Source organism: Epinephelus moara, chromosome 4 (assembly GCF_006386435.1).
Source record: "Epinephelus moara isolate mb chromosome 4, YSFRI_EMoa_1.0, whole genome shotgun sequence".
In the NCBI taxonomy this organism is placed as follows: domain Eukaryota; kingdom Metazoa; phylum Chordata; class Actinopteri; order Perciformes; family Serranidae; genus Epinephelus; species Epinephelus moara.
In genome coordinates, this window is record NC_065509.1 from 39923048 (window position 1) to 39935615 (window position 12568).

At 42.2% G+C, this 12568-nt stretch overlaps 2 long non-coding RNA genes across 6 annotated transcripts; one reads left to right on the forward strand and one right to left on the reverse strand.

Annotated features, from left to right (window-relative positions):
• The first annotated feature begins 3286 nt into the window (after positions 1-3286).
• On the forward strand, positions 3287-7077 carry LOC126389258 (uncharacterized). Its single transcript, XR_007569824.1, has 4 exons — positions 3287-5014; positions 5099-5474; positions 5647-5766; positions 5969-7077. It is a non-coding gene; the product is annotated as an uncharacterized LOC126389258 (long non-coding RNA).
• Positions 7078-7205: 128 nt separating this feature from the next.
• Positions 7206-12367, reverse strand: LOC126389256 (uncharacterized). 5 transcript variants are annotated; one of them, XR_007569820.1, is made up of 10 exons: positions 12165-12367; positions 11118-11299; positions 10590-10673; positions 9954-10295; positions 9762-9824; positions 9062-9673; positions 8484-8714; positions 8152-8391; positions 7804-7935; positions 7206-7690 (listed from the first exon to the last, which is right to left on the reverse strand). It is a non-coding gene; the product is annotated as an uncharacterized LOC126389256 (long non-coding RNA). The 5 variants fall into 5 exon arrangements; XR_007569821.1 differs by lacking the exon at positions 9762-9824 and having other exon boundaries at positions 9062-9237; positions 9442-9673; positions 12165-12366; XR_007569823.1 differs by lacking the exon at positions 9762-9824 and having other exon boundaries at positions 8484-8675.
• Between the last annotated feature and the right edge of the window lie 201 nt (positions 12368-12568).

Here is a 12568-nt window from a genome sequence, read left to right on the forward strand (position 1 = left end):
GAATGAGTGCACCGACTTTCTACTGCGCCACAGCGCCCCCGTAGCGGTTGGGAGGTGTATTGCACATTGGTAGTTAGAGGCACATGCGCGCCTAAGTGTTTACTAACCTTAGTAAAAGTGTAAGTGTTTACTAAATCAAGATTTAGTCATTACTAAATTAAAATGGGTTGCACCAATTTTACTAGGAATCACGTAGAGCTAGTAATTACTAAGTGTTTACTAAATATTTACACCGACCCTAAGGGTTGTGTAACTGTTACCTAGTTACCTAGTTTGCTGACACAGGATCAAAACCAATCGAAGAAAACAGCAACTATGGCTCGTTTAGAGAGGCTTGCTCTACAAAACAGAGAACCTGCCGTTAGGAAAAGGGTTTTGAGAGACCGAATCCACCCTTTGGATGTGTACGATGACTTCGATATTTTACTGTCGGTACCGGTTCAGGCGCGACCAGATAATGCGGATCAAGGACATGCTGGCTCCGGCAATTGAGCACGGGTGACGACTGAATGTAATTTTCTATTCGCACTGGAAATTATCCAAACAGTTGCACTGCCGAGCCCTGCCACTAACGTTACAGAGTAGCCAAAAGTTAACGGTTGTTTTCCGTTGTTACTCTACCTAATGTTAGGCTCCCATATAGAAACTGACTTAACTTTTAACCCATTTGACACTAATTCAACGTTGAATCAAAATGCTATCTGGGCGAATGTTATGCATCACAAAACGACAACGCTACACAGTTTGTATGATACATATCGTTTACGGTAGGCTACTTACCGACTGAAGAGACTGTGGAGTATCTTGCCCGGCTGCGCCCAGCTGTTCCTGTGTACATTCTGCTCCACACGCTGATTGGGTAGCCAAGTTGCTGTCGTCACGTCATGCGACTAGTAACCACTTACGCATCTACTAGATATGGGATTGCGTAAACTGGTCTGGTGCAACCGAAATTAGTAAACAACTAGTTCCAAACTAGCTAGTAATTCCTAAGGGTTTAGTAGTGGTTTAGTAATTACTAAATCCTGAATTTAGTAGAGAGATACGCCAAACTGGTGCAACCCCACCCAGGTAGCGTTCTTTTTAATTGACCAATTATGGGTGAGGTTGATTTGAGGTCTAAACGTCACAGAGAGATGAGAACAGAAAAAAAGCCGCAAAGGGGGAAAAAAACACATGTATCGTGTAGTTGGAGTTGAGTGGTTGTTTAGTAGTTTTTCCTATTTGATATGGCTGTTTCGCTCGAGGACGCATTTGCGTCCCTCCCCATTCCCCTTAAGGAAGAACAGAAACAAATCTTCCAACATTTAATTGATGGAAGACATGTTTTTGGCATCCTGCCTACAGGGTATGGAAAAAGTGTTTGCTACGGATACTATGGAGCAATAATGGATAAAGTAAGTCATTTAATTACTTATTTATTACTTATTGCCTTTGTTGAGTGGCTGATATTAAGTTGTGTTGTTCTAATAATAATAATAATAATAACAATAATACACGAGAGTGCTTTTCCATCAAGAAGAAGCTCAAAGATACAGGACAGAGGGAGAATGNAATATATACAGTCAGGGTGAATGGGGTTATTGCACAAGTTAAATTAAGTTATTGCAGTGTGTGAAAGAGTCTCAGGGCCACTCAGAGGGAGGAGTTGTACAGTTTGATGGCCACAGGCAGGAATGATTTCCTTGTACAGTTTGATGGCCACAGGCAGGAATGATTTCCTGTGGCGCTCCGTGGTACATCTTAGTGGTATAAGTCTCCCACTGAAAGAACTCTTGTGCCTGACCAGCACATGGTGGAGTGGGTGTGAGACATTGTCCAAGATAGTTCGTAGCTTAGACAGCATCCTCCTCTCTGACACCACCATCAGAGATTCACACTCTGTTCCCACAACGTCACTGGCCTTGCGGATCAGTTTGTTGAGTCTGTTGGCGTCCGCCACCCTCAGCCTGCTGCCCCAGCACCCAACAGCATAGAGGATAGCACTGGCCACCACAGACTCATAGAAAATCCTGAGCATAGTCCGGCAGATGTTAAAGGACCTCAGACGCCTCAGAAAATAGAGACGGCTCTGGCCCTTCCTGTAGAGAGCGTTAGTGTTCTTAACCCAGTCCAGTTTATTGTCAATGTGTACCCCCAGGTACTTATAATCCTCTACAATGCCCACACTGACCCCTTGGATGGAAACAGGGGTCACCGGTGTCTTGGTCCTTCTCAGATCCACAGCCAGTTCCTTTGTCTTTGCCACGTTGAGCTGCAGATGGTTCTGCTCACACCATGTGACAAAGTTATCCACAACAGCCCTGTACTCATCCTCATCACCCTTGGTGATACATCCAACTATAGCAGAGTCATCAGAAAACTTCTGAAGATGGCAGGTCTCAGTGCAATAGCTGAAGTCCGTGGTGTAGAGGGTGAAGAGGAAGGGAGAGAGGACAGTCCCCTGCGGGGCCCCGGTATTGCTGACCAGTCTGTCTGACACACAGCGTTGCAAGCGCACATACTGTGGTCTGCCAGTCAAGTAGTCTACAATCCAGGACACCAGGGGGGCATCCACCTGCATTGCTGCCAGCTTGTCACCCAGTAGAGCTGGACGGATGGTGTTGAACGCACTAGAGAAGTCAAAAAACATGACCCTCACAGTGCTTGCTGGCTTGTCCAGGTGGGCGTAGACGCGGTAGAGCAGGTAGATGATGGCATCCTCAACTCCAAGTCGGGGCTGATAGGCGAACTGGAGGGGGTCCAAAAGTGGCTTGACCATGGGCCGGAGCTGCTCCAAGACGAGTCTTTCCAGGGTCTTCATGATGTGGGAGGTCAATGCCACGGGTCTGTAGTCCTTGGAGCCACTGGGACGCGGAGTCTTTGGCACAGGAACACGGCAGGATGTCTTCCACAGGAAGGGGACCCTCTGGAGACTCAGGCTCATGTTGAATACATGCTGAAGTACTCCACATAGCTGGGGGGCACAGGCTTTGAGCACCCTGGGGCTGACACCATCAGGGCCTGCAGCCTTATTTGAGTGGAGTCTCATCAGCTGTCTTCTCACATGGTCCGCAGTGAAGCACATTGTGGAGGTGACGACACGTGGGGGAGGGGTGTAGTCCTCATGATGGAGAGAGCAGTCAGTCTGACCACGGGCAGAGGAAGTGTGAGGAGGAGGAGGTGGGGGGGTCAAGCAGGAGGGTGTTGAGGTGTGAGAGGGCGGAGTGGGAGATGGTTGACCAAGACAGACAGCAGAAGAGTCTGTCTTGGTCAACCATCTCCCACTCCGCCCTCCTCCCCCATATATAATATGTAGCATCCTCCTTGTTGATGCTAAGGCCAGCAGCTAGTATGCACTACAGCTTATCATGTCATTCTTTTTGATAGTAGGAAAACTATGACTCACTGAACATGCATTTAGAAAACTGTAAGGAATAGCAGATTTTTTTTTCAATGTTACTAGTGTAATTGTGCTGCTTTTATTTATTATTAGTGTGTTATTGTGTATACTGCTCTTAACTTGTGTGTTTTTTATATTCTGATTTTTATTTATTGTCTATAACTGTTATGTGTTTATCTGCTGGATACCTGAATTTTCCCACGGGGATGAATAAAGTATCTATCTATCTATCTATCACCAAAAGTAGTAATTGTCTCTGAAAAATCAACTTTTTAGCTTCATCCTGAGGAAAAGCACATTGGGCCTCATTCACAAACAGTGTGTACGCACAAATCTGTGCTTAAACTGTGCGTATGATCGTTTGACGCACAAATCCAGGATTCATCAATATTTTCTTACCCGAATTTGTTCTTACTCTGCGAACTAATTTAGAACTGGTTCAGACCATGCGTGCGCACAAATGAGGAAGGCCGAACTGACTTAGAAAATGCAAACATACCTTTTAAGTACATGCAGAGTCTATAAAACCACATTCATGAAAAAGAGATTTAATTAACATTTTTTAAAATAATTTACTAATATATTGGCCAAATGGATTAAATTACCATGAAATTGACACACGTTCACCCTCATCATTGTGACAATTAAAATATAAACAATAACATGAACAGAAAAACTATCACTCCATCAGCGTGCAGATGATCTGTAATGCCGACTGCCATATCCTTAAGGCTGTGGCCTGCTGGCCAGGAGGCACCCACGACTCATTTATTTTGCAAAACAGTACAGTGGGAATGCGTTTGGAGGCAGGGGCTGTGAGAAGTGGATGGCTTGTTGGTGAGCATCTTTTGTTCTAGTCTTTTATTTCAATTGTTTTAAGTTAGTATTTTCAGTAAGTCTCTATTCCGTTAATGTTAAAATGTTATTGTTTGGGTGACCGGGCATATGGCCTTAAAACATGGCTGATGACACCATATGCAAACCCTGAAGCCCCTCAAGAGGTGCACTATAATAACATACATGCCCACACACGCGCCGTAGAGCGCACTTTTGGCGTGCTTAAGGGCCGTTGGATGTGTTTGGATCAGATACGGCCGGTGGCAAACTACTTTATACCCCTGAGAAGGTGTGCAAGATCATCCTGGCATGCTGTGTCCTCCACAATCTTACAATGACCCATGGCATTCCTGTAAGACCCGGCGCCATGGCTTCTAACAAACTGTGAAATTTGCTACTTCTCTCCTCGCGTAACCGCTTCCTTCATTCATGAATCAACTCCAGGCAAGCGGCTTCCTTATATGGAGAAATGGGGGCGTGGTAGTATGCTATGATTGCAGATCGCGGACACGCGCCTGTCAATTTAGAATGGTTATGATTTACTAACATACGCACAGTGGTGAGAACAAAATTGGCCGGTACGCACGTGTCATGAATCCGACGGTGATTTTGCGCAAGTACTTATTTTTTTGCAGAGAGTAAGAACATTTCTGCGCAGATATTAGTGAATGAGGCCCATTGTGCTTGTCATCAGTCCTCTCAAGGCCCTGATGAAGGACCAGGTGAGCTGCTGGACAAACCTGGGGATTAAAAGTGCTGCAGTCACCAGAGACATGTCTGCAGAAGACAAACAATGTGAGTAATAACACCATGATTATTAAGCATCTAAAGGCTTTTTTTATTGAAGGAAACTTAACCTGTGTATCTTATGCATTTAAGCTGTTCTGGACTGCAACGTGAACCTTGTGTTCATGTCCTCTGAGGCTGAAGCGGACACCTTATGGTTTGGCTGGGTGAGGCAGAATAAAGAAAAGATCTGCCTCTTGGCGATCGATGAGGCTCACTGCCTTACAAGCTGGTAAGATAAATTGATAGTTTAACAACAAATATAATGTACCCTTAATTATTAAATTTTCAAAGTCAGGGGAAAAAGCTTTCAGGGGGACTACCTAAGGATCCCCAGTCTGAGGATATATATCACAGCGCCAGTCCTGCTACTGACGGCGACAGTGACCCAGGACATGGTCACTGAGATACTAAACCTCCTCTGCCTGGAACCACCCCCAGTGACAATGGTCACCTAGCTTTCCGACAGGTATGAAATAGGATTCTACCTTATGTCCATTAACTGCTACTGCTTTGTAGATGTATTGGAAAACATTAAGTAATATAGTTGTAAAAATATACAGTTGTGTAATGGATTATTTTACTAATTGAAAATAGTTCAAAAACATTATTTTCAATTAATGTACATTGTCTCTAAACAGGCCCAACGTTTTCCTGGATGTCCAAAGGACGAAAGATGAGGACATCACAAAGGCAGCAGAATGGCTGGTACCTCACCTGCGCCAGGGGAAAAATGCAGGGAAGGTCATTGTGTACTGCAGGTTGGTAAAAATCTTAAAATGAATTCTTTTTTTAAGGTTCTCTTAGAAAAAATAATAAGTGAATACATTTCAGAATACTGCAAATTGTCTTCACTGATACTAATGGACCGTTAAGGAATATATGTTTTTTTTGGTAAACCGCCTACTTTCCTAAGAGACATACAAGTAATTACAATGTTAACATAAACATTTTATTTTTAAGGACCATCAGTGGTGTGACCAATGTCTACCATAACATCATGGCAAAGTTGGGGAATGCTGCCTGGGTGTCAGATGAACACACAGTCCACACCAGGATAGTGGAAATGTTCCACAGCCACCTTTACTCCAACAGCCAGAAAAGGACATTGGATGCATTTGTTGAAATGGCAACAAATGTGCGCTGTGTAGTTGCCACAGTGGCCTTTGGGCTTGGAGTGCAGGTGCCAGATGTTAGATGCATCCTCCACTGGGGACCGGCCTCAGACATTCTTTCGTACTGACAAGAGGTTGGACAATGCGCTAGGGATGGTGGTGGGGGAACCGCCATAACCTACCTTTACCCGAGGTCGATAAATAAGTCATTTATCAACAGCAAAAACATTGAAATGCTACAGAAAATTGAAACGGGCACTTGCACTCAGAGGTCAGTGTTCAAGTTTCTGCACCTGAAGGGATTGAGCCAAGACTACAGCAGGACTTGTGAGCGTCAAGGTTGCTGCTCGATTTGCAACACCAGACTGCAGAACTAGAGGTAAACTGATGCATCGGCCGGCCGATATTTATCGGGCCGATATCTGTGTTTTTTTAGGGCTGTCAAGATTAATCGAGTTAATCGCGATTAATTTTTTTTAAAAGTTAACTTGTTCATTTATTTTAACTGCGACCTATTTTGTCCCTCTATTTTGTGTTTCCTGTGTAATTCACATGGCGGTGAAATAACACCCTGTTCTGTTTGTAATAAGCTAGGTGCAAATCTCCCTATTTTTGTAGCAGCATAAGAGAGTGATCTGCTCTTTGTATGAACGTTGTCTTATTGCAGTGGTTCTCAAACATTTCCGGTCATGCCCCTCCGGTCAAGCGCTATATTTCTGTATTCCTGCTAACAGAATGCTTATGGACAGAATTAGAATATGCAAAACACTTTGAAGTTGTCTACTACCTCTTTAGTTTTAAGACCACATTGTTGTGTCATTTTATGTTGAAGCTGTATTTTAAGTAGACATGTTAATTGGGTCTACATTGCACTTTGCAACCAAAAACAAATACTATGCTGCTTTTTGCTAGTGTGTGCAATACTACTTTAATTTAATATTTTATTAATGTTTACATGTTAAGTGTTCAATTGATTAATAAATTAAATTAATAAATTTAATATAATAATAATAAATGTTCCTTTTTTTGATTACATTGTGACTTGTGTATTATGTTTGTTAAGAGACAATAATCACACTGTGTAGCTTCGTGTGGTTGCCTTTACTGACCAGCCTACACGTTTCAGTTTACACTAACACATGGCGCACATCGCGGTGAAACCTTATAGGCACAGTAACCAGTCTGCGTACATTTTCTAGTCCTGTACAGGTTGAATACCACAGAAGGTGTCCCACTTATCCATGTCCTGGGCCAACTGCCGCATCTTCTTTCCCATTTTCTTTGGGTTTCTGATGTTGGTGTTGTACTTAAAGTTGTTCAGGCCACGGTGGTATCTCCCAGGGACACAGGTGAACGAACAGTCTGTCAGATCGGTATTCTTTTACAAATCGCCCGACATCCTCCCTCTGTCTCTTTTTGAGACTGCTTCGTCTTGACCATGTATCCCCAAACGAGACGACTCCTACACTTGTAAGGACATTGTCGAGGTCCTTCCCAAATGCTCCTCCCATCTCCGCACACCTTTTGGCCTTATTGTCTGTGTATTTGCCATTGGATCTCTTCATCATTTCTGAAACAACATGCAGTATGTGCTTCTTTAAAGCACCTATTAAAACAGTGCAATATTCAAGCTTTTATCTTAAATCATGTGAATTTTTGCAAGTAAGACAATTAATATCCTACGTTTGAAATCGTTGTTGAGGAACTCGTTGACAAGGTCAAGGCCGACGTTTCACCCTGGTGTCCCCGTCAGGTTGGCAACTCTATTCCACGTCATGCCGTTCCTTAGACCTTCAGAAAGGTAGCCTTCTACTCCTTACAAAAGAAAATTAAATAATAAAAAATGTTTCTTTTATTATAACAGCAGTTGACCACTTTTCAGCTCCTGTTTAATTACATTTTCAGAACTAATTAAAAATCCAAAATCTAATATAAAAGTACTGTAAACCTTTTTCAACTGTAATACATACAATAATTTGTATAAAACAAAATAAACACTAGCACATGGTCACAATGTGTAATTTATTTTACCAGTTAGCATGTTGTGGGCTATGATAAAGTATTTGGGATGGCTCCTGCTCCAGAATTGCATAAGCTCCATCTTCCAACTCTCCATCATTGCTGGCCCATCACCTTCCCGCACCGCATCCTTCCTTGCGAGGAGATTAAGTCCCTCCCACATTAAGGCCTTTGTGTAGTTAAGGACAAAATCCTCTCCCTTCCGACCTGAGTCCACCACTTTGCAGCCTTCGCAGACATCTTCGCAGATGTCTGAGGTAGAAAAATTATATCATACACTGTAAAGTTCATTCGCACAGTTAGACAGTTACATGTTAATTCAGAACAACAATTAGAAAGCATACCCTGTGCATCAGGTCGGTCAGATGGCATGAGGCATGCCATGTGGTACCACTCATGCTTGGTACAGGTGTCAGCCAGCTGGCACTGAACCATTTCTCCCTCTTGTCTTTCCTGGCACCAGCAATAAATATAGCTACTGTCCTCCTCACACTGCTCACTACAGAACCAGTCTCCCTTTGGGGCTTGGGAAAGGCCTGCACAAGAGAGATGGAGCCAGCACTGCAGCTAGCAAACTATGTATATAGAAACAGATAAGGTTTTTTTTAAAGATTAGGTGAATTTAAATTAATCCAGCACCAACAAATTTGTATTCTCCTAAAATTTCCAGTACATCATCTTACTTTTAAAAGCATATGTCTTTAATAAATACATGCATCCGGTCAGCATTAATGAACTCACAACCTTTGTGGTTGTTTTCCTTGTACATATAACACATTTCTTTTACTGAAATAACCTTTTAAATAACCATGAAATTAAGTCCTGTATTATATGATGATTTAATGTAGTTAGTTCAATTAATGTATTATTTAAGCTATTTGAATTTTCCAGAACCTTTAGGCAGGGCTACTGTTATACTCACTTCCATCATGTCCCAAGAATGCTGGACATTTGCTGACACTTGTTTTTTAAATGACCTGTGGTCAAAGTCATTTTTCAGATGAGCGATGGTGCCTCTCGCAAAATCACTCTCGTGGATGTAGAGTAGGTCCATTGTGTCCCATGTATACATAGAAGTAGAATGTTAGCAATCTACAGCTGTGGGCATTGAATGAGACATGTTGACCATGTTTTACACATTTAAGACATACATTTTTGGAATAGGACACTGACAGTGTCCTTAATACAGTATACAAGTGTGGAAAAAAAGAGTTTTAAAATTTATATTTGTTGACTAATCAATTGACTTAAGAAGTTTAAAACCTGTAGAAACAAAATTAAGCTGTAGCAAAATCATCTCACGATGGAACTCCTGTGGGGTAGGTATGAGTCCCTCCAATCGGTCGGAAGGTATCTCTCCGGTATTCCGCGCACGGTGACAATGGATCATCCTCTCCACGCTCAGACCATCCCCACAGCAAAGGATGGGCAGCAGTTTGTTGTCCCTCACCGGTACAAACTGGTGGAGGAAAGTCATTATTTCTATGACTCCAGAGTTGGAGCTGGGGTTGCAGGACAGCACACCCAGGTTAACCTACGTGACAGGGAGAGACATAAGTTAAATGAACCTACCATTCCACAAACTACATTTTAAAATTAAAGTACATTTTTTCATATCTTACTACATTGCTTCTGCTGTTCATTTCCTGTGTGTGCTGATGCTGAATATGGTGGGGGACCTGGCGCTGCATGATTGACAGAGCAGGAATGTTTGGATGGAGCTAGCATGAAATGCTTCCTATAACCTCAACATTTCAGCAGAGACCAAAAACAAAAAGCACAGAGAGGCACCAGGTGTTTATCAGGTAACTTACAGGTTGTCTCATCCCGGGCAGGCTCCAACCGTCGGTCTTCTAGGTTGTTGAGGAAGGAGGACAGGATTTTGTGGGACATCTCCTCCTGCATGTCCCGCTCCGTCCCATCGTTCAACATACTCTCCTCTGCTAACGCCGCCACACGATCATCGTGCCGGGTCACCGGTGAGTCGGTACCAGAGGCCTGACTCATACTGGTCCTTTCACTGCTGCTCTCCATTGTGTCTTTCAGTGGTGGACAATTGAACGATGAAGTTGTTCTTCCTGTTGCATGTGAAGAGTGCCATCGATAGAGCCAATCCAGTCCTCTGTTCCACGAGAGCTTGGTGCTCACTTTTGTCTCTGAAATGCATGTAAAAAGGTATTAAGAGAAAAGTATTTGTTCATTCTGACATTTATTTAGCATTATGTAGATAAAAGGTGGTGCTCACAATATAATTACTTAATGAAATTCAATAGATTTTTATAAGAATGTTCATTTTGAATTTGAAGTCAAATGAATGCCCTTTAGACCTAAAGTTTTGAAATCCTACAACCATCAACATCAAGACAGCTTGCCTTTAGACAATATGTAAACACACACAAAGAATTTATCTACCATAACACAGGATAATTATTAATGGAAAATAATCAAACTTGGTGAGCTTGCGAGGTCTGTTTAGTGGCTCTCTGGTTTTCGCTGGACGCTTCAGGATTCTTCTGCCTCTTACTCCGGTTCTCCTTGATAGAAATAGTTGAGATAACAATAATAAGACATTAGATTTCTATAGCATTTTAAATCTAACAGATCTCAAAGTGCTCAATGTTTTTTATAGTCATGAAAGTGATAGATTAAGATAAGTGATTCAAAATAAAAGATAAGATATAAAATATGATAATAAAACGTAAACTAAGATAGTTAACTTAGCCGAAAAGTAGGGTTTGGAGGGCTCATTTAGAAGTATCCACACTCTGTGTTGCCCTCAGATGGTCGGGGAAAGCTTTACATAAACAGGAAGTAGCTGAGCACAATGCCCATTCTCCCCTAGTGTGGAGCATGATATTGGGTGTATTGAGGAGGTTGAGGTTAATTTAAGATGGGGGTGATATATGAATACTTATTGTTTTTAAGGAAATAATATTATAACAAAGAATCACACAGTACAAATAATTAAATACACTTACCTGGGGATTTTTGTTTTTAATTGTCCTTTGGCTGGTGGGAATGTGGCTCTCAAAGATGCCATCAGGAGGGGTGCCTTGCTGTCAGCCCAGTCCAGAACACCATCCCATGTAAATGTGGAGATGTTGTGTGAGTCAGCCTTTTTGTTAAAGGGCCCATCCACATCTTTGAACAGAGTTTTTCTCTGAATAAAGTAAATATACAATATTAAACATACAAATACAAAGGTTCCATGAAATCTACATGAATAATAAGACATACGACTGACAAAACTTACACCTGCCGTAATGTCTTTACAGTAGGCAGCAATCATATGGTGCCTAACTGAGGACTCTAAGAAGGAGCAGAATGCCCTGTAATACATATGTCTGACCAGGTATTCTTTGGCCTTGGCCAATGGTCCACGTACTCTACGTTCTGTTGGAGATCCTGATGTTTTTGATGTACTTCTCCTCTTCCAATTTGGTGATGTGTGTGGTTGTGTGGGTGGGTGTGATAGCTAAATCCACAGTATTTAGCAAAAAAAAAAAAACCAACAACCTAAAAATAGCTACTACAATAACAATAAATTAACTAAATAAACCACAAACAATGAAAACCAATCACTGCTGTGGCGCAGTAGAAAGTCGGTGCACTCATTCATTGCAGGACGAAGAAGTGGTGAAGAAAATTTCAGACATCCGCGATAAAATGCATGTTTATTGAACAATAACGGATATACAAACACACGGCAACCCCCGTACACCTTCCTAACATCTGTGCCTAGGCGGTGAGTACATTACATGTTTGATTTGAATGTTTATGGAGACGTGAATCGGTCTAGACCGGGAACCCCCACACGAAAAACGGGTTTCGTTTTCAAGACGTTCATGCAATGCAATGAACGTCTTGGTCCAAGGCTAATGTTTATCAGTCTCCGGTTGATTTTTAAACACTATCACAGAAGCATAACTATACGTAGTGGAGACATATTCAAGAAAATAAGCAGGTAATTAGCCGTGGTAGGAATCGCTAGCATGCTACGCTAATCGTTACTAGCATTTACTCACCGGAGTTTTCGCTCGATAAAAATCAATATCCACACGGTCAGGTTTGGCAAGAAACCCTTCTCTTCCTTACACGGAAGTCCTCGGAACTGATAACTCGAACAAAAAATGTAGTTTCAACAACTTTACAGGCAGTTATCAACCTCATCAAGCTCACTCGTCTGTCGTGTAGTGCTCTGGTTTGCATCGGCGTATAAAAAAAACAAGGAAACTGGCGGCGCTGCCAGCATTTGTGTGGGATGAATGCGCACCCTGCTGGTGACAATAAGCAACTACATCTGAAATCTTACTAGGCAGTATAGCTCTACACATTGTCAAGCTGTAAACATTGGGGATTACTCTGTGTGTGTAACTAATGGGCGTTACATGATGTTAGAATAAGTTTTCAATTTTCAGTTCAATTCAGT